Raw genomic sequence first — 8,361 nt, forward strand, 5'->3', positions numbered from 1 at the left:
GGCGGGACAGGGCTGTTGTCACCCGCGCCCGGCCCGGCCCTGCAGCGGGTGTGTGCGGTGTCCTGCCCCTCCCCCCGCAGCGCCCCGCCCCGCCCCGCCCGTCGGTGTGACACTGTCACACCCGCTACACACCCGCCACGTGCACGTCACGTGTTCCCGGTGCAGCCCCGGGGCGCCCAGCGCCGCCTCCCCCGGGCCGCACCGCACAGCACCAGGGCCGGGGGGCGCGGCCACAACGGCGCTGCCACCGCCGCCCTGCGCTGCACCTGGGCCGGGCTGGGCTGGGACCCAGCCGCTGCCTGCGGGGAGCGCTCCGGCACTGCCACGTGTCCTGTGCCCATGAGTGAGTGACCAGGGGGCTGGGCTGCGCAGGAAGTGCCGTGCAGGGCTCAGTGTGTGGGGCTGTGAAATGGGTGCCTGGTTCAGAGGCTGGCTTTAGGATGGGGGTGGGGCGAGGGGCAGTGCAGCGGGGTTGGGAGGGGCGGGGTGTCTATTTCCATCTCCCAAAGGAGGGTGACATCTCATGGGTACATTATTGTAGGAGCAGAGGGAGATCTCGCAGTTGAAGCAGGGGCAGGGCTGGGCACCAGGACTCCTGGGTTCTCTTCTCAGCTCTGGGAGGGCAGTGGGGTCGAGTGGTTTGAGCTCTGGCCTGCTCTCCCTCACTTCCCTGTCACTCTGCGCCTCGGTTTCCCTTGGTGAGTGAGGACACGTTCCCAGCAACCCAGGGAACGGGGCAGTCCGGATAATTCACCGAGAAGGGCTTCATGCCACTATCGTGAGCGTACTCGAGATACACCAAGGAGCATGGGGGTTACTGCAGCCCATTGGGCTGCCCCACAGCTCCGACAAGCTGCCTCAGAGCAAGTGAGGGGGAGACTTCCCCTTGACCGGCCAACGTGTGTCAAAATGTCGCCTGCCTCAGCTCCCCGAGGCCTGTGACAGACAACAAGAGCTGCGTTCCCCAGCACAGGCACCCCATGGGCCGGGTTTGCCTCTACGGAACCCCTCAGGGTAAACTGAGGCACAGGGAGGGAGTGGTGAGTCGCTTGAGCTGAGCTGGGGAAGCAGCGCTGTCTCCCACCTGCCCCTGCCTGCTCTCTAGCCCTGGCAGGCCCCTCACGCCCCGGCCGCCCCTTGCAAGGGAAGGGACACGACCCAACTGGATTTCTGGCCATGGAGCTCTGTGCTCCCACTGGAGATCCACCCAGTGCGACTCAGCCACTGATGTCCCTTTGAACACCCAGACCTGCTTCTTTGCCCTCTGGGGAAGGAGGGGGATGAAGGGGCTGGAGCACATGACCTATGAGGAGAAGCTGAGGGATTTGGGTTTATTTAGTTTCCTGAAGAGAAGACTGGGGAGCGATTTGATAGCAGCCTTCAACTACCCAAAGGGGACGCTCTGGGGGGGTTGATCCTGCTTTAGGCAGGGGGCTGGACTAGACGACCTCCTGAGGTCCCCTCCGGCGCTCGGATTCTGTGATTGTGATTCTGATCTGTCTGCCTTTTCCAGATGGATTAGATCCTTTTCCAGTCGATTGATTCTCATCTGATTTTACCCGTTTTATCTTCTTCAGCCCTCTCCTCCTGAGTAGAACACAGAGAATCCCTGTTTATCGACCCTCCCGTAAGAGATGCCTGTGTCCAATCCACACGCTCCTCTGCACCCATCGGCTCCCCCCAGCCCTTCGCTTAAAAACTGCTCTGCGACATCTCATTGTTCAGTGCCAGCAGCCTGGTTCCGTTTTGGGGTAGGTGGGGCCCATCCCCCCTGTACAGCCTCCCGCTTCTCCAAAAGTGTCCCCAGTTCCTAATGAATGTGAACCTCTCTGCCCGGCCCCATCCTCTCACCCCTGCGCTGAGACTCTGCAGTCCTCCCTGCTCACCTGGCCCTGCACGTGGAAGTGGGAGCGTTTCAGAGAGCGCTGCCATAGAGGGCCTGGATTACAATCGCTCCAGGATCTCTCCAGGTCTCTTCCAGTTCTGTGACCACCCCAGAGCGCTTGGGCGGCTGCCCAGGAAAGATTCAGGGCCACTCAGCTGGTTTGCAGAGCACCCAGCGCTGGCCGCCTGTGTTTCTATTGCAGGCGCACAGCCACACAGGCTTTGGTGCACATACACATTTTATTCTGCCGCTGGAGGGGAACAATGGTGAGGAGGGAGAGGTCAGTGGTTAGAGCGTTGGCCTGGTAAACCCAGGGCTGTGGGATTAACCCTTCAGAAGGGCCTTCAAGGGTCTGGGGCAGGATAGACTGAAAAAACCCCAAAACTATCAGGCCTGGTGATGGGTCCTAGTAGTATAAGGGTGTTAGCCGGTGGGCAGGTAATGTGCGGTGAGGTATTCCCCTGGGTCCTAAGCAACCCAGTTTTTTACTGGTAGAGCAGGCAGCTCCTAGCACACTCACCCATGGCCAGGCTGTAGTAACCAAACGGTTAAAGTTCTTTTGTTGTGCCGGCTGTGTTGCAGTGACAAAAGGGTTAACAAAATAGTTAGGCTTGGATCTTAACTAGTTACAAGTTTATTAAGCTACACAAAGGCTATTGTTTACTTCTTATATGCTAGCAAAGTACAGGTGTTAACAAGTTACCTTACAATCCAATACAAAGATATCAGTTATCATCTAACACAATGATATCTTGGCACAATGACATCTAGTTACAGAGCTCTAATTCTTTAGCTGTGCACAAAAAAAAGTCAGAGACCTAGCATGGGTGACATCTTACCCTCTCTGCGTCTCTCGATACCAGCGTAGCCAAGCCGGATCGGTCACTCAATTCCGCGGAAAGACGAATACGAGGTTGGGCGTCCCCAGTAGTGGACCTCGGGAGGCAATCACCTGACCCGACCAGCAGGTAGTTGGTTGAAATGCACTCAAAGTTAGAGTTCTGCTGGACCCATCTTTTATACCCCTTTCGGGTTATGTATTCTCTTTCTTATCTATGGTGCCAGATCATACTGGTCTGTCTTTGTGACGCCAGTTTGTTACAAGGGCATTTCTACTTAGTTTGCACTTGTAAGACAAGAGATAAGCAATTTAGGAGTACAGGACATTCTTTTGTGCGGGCGGGGCACGTCCCCTTCTGGGTGATTGTGTGTGTGCATCATATTGATCAATGCCAGCTGGGGTGATTTCTTGAGGGTCCCCCCCACCTCATGTTGACAGTCTGGCCTGTTAGCCTTCTAGCTGTACTTGCTGCTTCTCAGGGTCACGATAAGCTAGCATGTCTGGGCCTCAATGAGGGCATCAAAGACTGTGCTGTCAGCAGCCGTTTCCGTGCCCTGTGTGCTCCTCAGTGGGGGGGGCAAACGAGCAAGCTGGCTTGTAAGGGGGAGACTTTGTCTGGCTACAAAGGGATCTACCATCAATCTTTAGCCACGCCCCTTTTCCTTTTAGCCACGCCCCTTTCACCAGAAGCCCCAGCCCAGCCCTTTTAGCTCCGCCCATCCCTTTCACCAGAAGTCCCACCCCCTTAACCCTTTTGCCCCTCCTTCCTGTCACCAGAAGTTCCTCCCCAACTCCTTTAGGCCCGCCCCCTGTCACCGGAAGACGTTCCCTTCGGGGGTAGGAGTACATCTGGGTCAAGTGAGACTGGAAGGAAAGGGTGTCATGCGACCCCTCGAAGGACTCGCCCCTCCACCAATCGGAGCACAGCGCTACCCCCAGAAAGAGGCCATCTTCTTCCAAGAGCGCGTGTTTCAGAAATGTGCAAATGCTGAGCGGGAAGATGGACACTTTCACCACCCCTGCCAGAGTTCGGACTTTGTTCATGTGCCGACGGGTCTCCGCCGCATGTGGAGAAAGCGCTGCATCCGCGACAGCTGCGAGGGGGAGGCGGTAGCCGAGGGGAGCCCTTTGGCCCAACCCTTGTTGACGGATACACCGGAACCCGACCCCGAAACCCAACCACTCTCGAGGCAGCCCGACAAGGTAGACGGCCTCTCTTTGTCCACCCCTACGGAGGAAGGCGGCCGCAGGTTGAAGGAGTCAGACAAAGAGAACGGAAAAGAAGCCAAAGAGGTAAGAAACGAATGAGCGAGGTTGGGGGGTCGTGTAATGGGATTTTGTAAAAACCTAAAAAGACCACAGGATTGTACATTATTTTCTTTCTGGGAATCTTTCCAGAGCTCGACAAGGCCTTCCTTGAGGACCCTAAACCCCAGGACGACGATGTGTCAGAACGAAGATGAAATGGATCCACCTTGGTTTTGCTCAACACCGATACAAACCACTGAAGATGATGCGAAGGACGATGGCTACGAGGAATTTAGAAGGAGGCTTGGTATGGAACTGGCTGAGCCAGTCCCATGTCATCAGCGTAAAAAAGGTCTGCGTTCGATTGTGCGCGTTGTTGTTTATGCCACACCCGCTCACGACACTGTCCTCAAGCACTGCCTCCGGGAAAAGCTTTTTGAAGACTGTGAGGCCTGTGTCATAGGTGCACCAGGCCAAAGGCAGCAGGACTTGGTGGCCCCTTACAGACTAACACAGATTTTGGAGCATATGCTTCAAAATGTCTCTCGAAAAAATTCTGTCTGAATTGTTCTGGGCCTGGAGCTTCAGGCACCTCAGTCCCCTCCTTAATAGGGCCCTGGGCACGTCCAGCGCCCTCTCACCTGCAGCAGCTCCAGCACCGGCTGCTGACACGTCCCCTCCAGCTGTGTGTTGAGGGTGCCAGCCCGGGAAATCTTCTCCCCCAGCCGGGTGGCATTTTCCTCCCCCCTCGGCCCGATCTCCTGGGCCAGCTCTCCCAGCCGTGCCAGCAGGAGGCGCTCTTGTTCAGCCAGGAACTCCCACGCCACCAGCTGCCTCTCCACGGCCGTCTGCCGCTGAGGGGCGCAGAGGGGCCGGGCTGGCCACGGGGAGAGGGACACAGGACGTGGGCTGTTCCGCGCTGCCCGGGGCTTTTCATTCACAACTCAGCCGGGCCTAGCCAGCTAGCAGCCCCGAAAGAAGGCAGCCCCAGCGACTCCTGTGAGGAGCAGCGAACAGGAGCAGCTCACAGGCAGCTCGCCTTTGGGAGGAGCCACATACCTGTTTTCACCTTTCTTGTACGGGGTTTCTCTTGTGCCCTCCAAGGCGGCACTAGAAACAAATAAGGGATCTCTGTCAAGGGAGAAATGGAGAGTGACGTGGCTGGGGAGAGCTCTGTTGTGACCTGCGTGGCATGTGCCGTGTTTGTCTTCCTCCCGAATGATAGAAAGGATTTTCTCTGGCCCAAGGGGAAGCTGGGAGCCATTTTAGAAGAGAAGGTTAAAGGACTTGAGGCACAAATCCCAACCCTCAGGTCCATCAGAGAAGGTGAAGACTTTCTGGACAGAAGGCAACAGATAATACTGCAGGTACAGCAGGCTGCCCAAAACAAGGAGGAGAACTGCAAGCGAGTTACCTCCAGGAGGAGGAGAAAACCAGTTCAAGTCTCTCCAATTGCCGTGGAGTTAAGTAGCTGCTTTCAGCCTCTCTCTGAAATCACAGAGCAGCAGCTTGGGCCTTGCAGAGCTGAAATCACAGGGTTGTGCCTCAGGGCAATCCCCAGCAGTGTGATTGCTAAGGGAGGGACGATGGCAGTGGATGAGAGCAGGGGGTTGCTGCCGAGGTGTGTGGTTGACACCGGTTCTGCGGTCCGGTGGTCTGATGGTGTGAAGAAGTGGGTCTGTCCCACCAAAGCTCACCTAATAAATTATTTTGCTAGTCTTTAGAGTGCATGATGGGGTCAAATTTAGCTACGACAGATGAGGAAAGGGATCTTGGACTTATAGTGGATAGTTCTCTGAAGACATCCACGCAGTGTGCAGCAGCAGTTAGTAAGGCAAATAGGATGTTAGGAATTATTAAAAAAGGGATCGATAATAAGACAAAAGATATCATACTTCCCCTATATAAAACTATGGTACGCCCACATCTTGAGTACTGCGTGCAGCTGTGGTCTCCTCACCTCAAAAAAGATATATTGGCATTAGAAAAGGTTCAGAAAAGGGCGACTAAGATGATTAGGGGCTTGGAACGGGTCCCATATGGGGAGAGGCTAGAGAGACTGGGACTTTTCAGTTTGGAAAAGAGGCGATTGAGGGGCGATATGATAGAGGTATATAAAATCATGAATGGTGTGGAGAAAGTGAATATAGAAAAATTATTTACCTTTTCCCATAATACAAGAACTAGGGGACACCAAATGAAATTGATGGGTAGTAGGTTCAAAACTAATAAAAGGAAATTTTTCTTCACACAGCGCACAGGCAACCTGTGGAACTCCTTGCCCGAGGAGGCTGTGAAGGCCAGGACTCTATTAGGGTTTAAAAAAGAGCTTGATAAATTTTTGCAGGTTAGGTCCATAAATGGCTATTAGCCAGGGATAAAGTATGGTGCCCTAGCCTTCAGAACAAGGGCAGGAGATGGATGGCAGGAGATAAATCACTTGATCATTGTCTTCTGTTCTCCTTCTCTGGGGCACCTGGCATTGGCCACCGTCGGCAGATGGGGTGCTGGGCTGGATGGACCTTTGGTCTGACCCAGTATGGCCGTTCTTATGTTCTTATGCTACTTGACTGCTTTTTGTTTTGGTTCTGCAGTCCATACAGGGTTAACAGCTCGATGGCGTCATCACGCTGCAGCGAGGGGACAGGCTTCATGCAGATTATGTGATCACTTAGGCAGCGAAACAACCACCACAGAGGCAGCTCGCAGGTCTGGTGGAATAACTCGTTTTAAAGCTGAATGATCTGGTGGGAGAGGTTTTGCTTTGACCAGCTACAAAGGAGCTGCAGGATGAAGAAAGTAGGTGTACTTGCCGATCTGTAAAAATCTTGTTGCAAGGCTCACATGTGTTGCATTCGGGTGACTCGTCGTGACGTGTAAAAGTGTCCAGATGGGTGGGCTGCGTAAAATTTTTCAAAAATTGTATCGCTTCTCGGCCTTTTGGCTAAGATCAAGTGTAGTATCTGTTCTTATCAGTTTAATATCTGATACGTTCTCTATCTGAGAACTATATATTAAATGGATTTTTGGAACAGGGAGATGGAATAGGGGCTTGCTTCATCCACTCCACGCATCGACCTGGTATTGCAGTACTTCCAAGAACGGTGCATCTTCCTTCGGGGAGGAATATTCTTGGTAAAAAAATAGAATTTAACTCTAAAGGTTTTGTTTTTCTAAACTGAAAACAGAGTTCTTTGTATGTAAATTTGTTGTAAAAATCTTTTATGCTTTTATGTCCAGGTTGGGTTTTTTCTTGCCCAAAACTTTGAAGTTGCCATAGAAATGACTATTATAAAAGCTACTAAGCAAACACTGAAATACATATTTAGCATTTTTCAAAGCAGTTAAATGCATATTTAGCAGCTCATTAGCAAGGCCATGGTTGGGGCACCTTGCAATTGCGGTGCTGGTTTAGGTGGGGGTCTTTTCCAAAAGAACCCCGGCAACTTCAAAATCCCCTTATTCCTATCAGCAAATTAAAATAAGGGGATTTCCACATCTGGACCAGCTGCGCAGCGCGAGTCGCTGCAATTTCCAAGTGCTGCCCCCCCCCCCCCGGCATTCTAAAGAGAGTCTCATTAGTAATCTTCAAAATGGCTATTTGCATGGACACTTTGAAGTTTTGGGCTAGTGTAGACAAAGCCACTTTGTTTGATGTGACTCTTGATTTCTCCCCTTCGTACCGCTCTTCTGATGTGCCCACTTTGATTCTGATTTGTCAACCTTGATGACTAGTTTTGGTTGTCTGTGCCTTAAATATTGAGTCTTATGGTCTGAAGTTGGAGGTCTATTCCAGAAAAGCTCACCGCTTAATAAATTATTTTGTTAGCCTTCAAAATGCTAAGAGACTGCTCTTTTTTTTTTTGCAGAGAAAAGAATCCAAGTGTTTGTGAGAAGCAGGTCTGCTCTAGGTCAGCAGGCCTCCAGGGCTGGTGAAAGCAGAGGGCTGCAACCCCCCTTCATCAGCACTCCCATGAGAAAAATTGTTCCAGTCCCCCTGGTCAGACCTGGTTTGGTTAACCAATAAGAACAGATTGAAAGTTTTTGATTGTGCAGGTTTAAGACTAAGAGGAGACGCAACTGAAGACAGTTGGCAGTTTTTCCATGGGCCGTTATTAAGGGCCTAAAAGCAAGCAAGCTGCACCCCTGTAGTCTAAAACTCTTTCAGTTCTGTGTAATGTTCACCTGTATCTGACATTGAATTCAGTGTGATGGTTTTGAAATTAACTTGCTGTTCAGTCTCAGTACTGATTGTAGCTGTGCGAATTAAAGCTCCTTGTTGTGGGAGTGAGAATGGATGCTGTATGTGTGCGAGACTGTCACCAGCTGTTCCAGGAAGCGATCAGGACAGACCCTTCCTGCTGCGGATCATTACAAGGTGAGCAGT

At 52.4% G+C, this 8,361-nt stretch overlaps 1 non-coding gene across 1 annotated transcript; it reads left to right on the top strand.

Annotated features, from left to right (window-relative positions):
• Positions 1-6,898: 6,898 nt before the first annotated feature.
• On the top strand, positions 6,899-7,089 carry LOC142025380 (U2 spliceosomal RNA). The gene has a single exon (XR_012648652.1). It is a non-coding gene; the product is annotated as a U2 spliceosomal RNA (small nuclear RNA).
• Positions 7,090-8,361: the final 1,272 nt, after the last annotated feature.

This window comes from Carettochelys insculpta, chromosome 22 (assembly GCF_033958435.1).
Source record: "Carettochelys insculpta isolate YL-2023 chromosome 22, ASM3395843v1, whole genome shotgun sequence".
NCBI classification, from domain to species: domain Eukaryota; kingdom Metazoa; phylum Chordata; order Testudines; family Carettochelyidae; genus Carettochelys; species Carettochelys insculpta.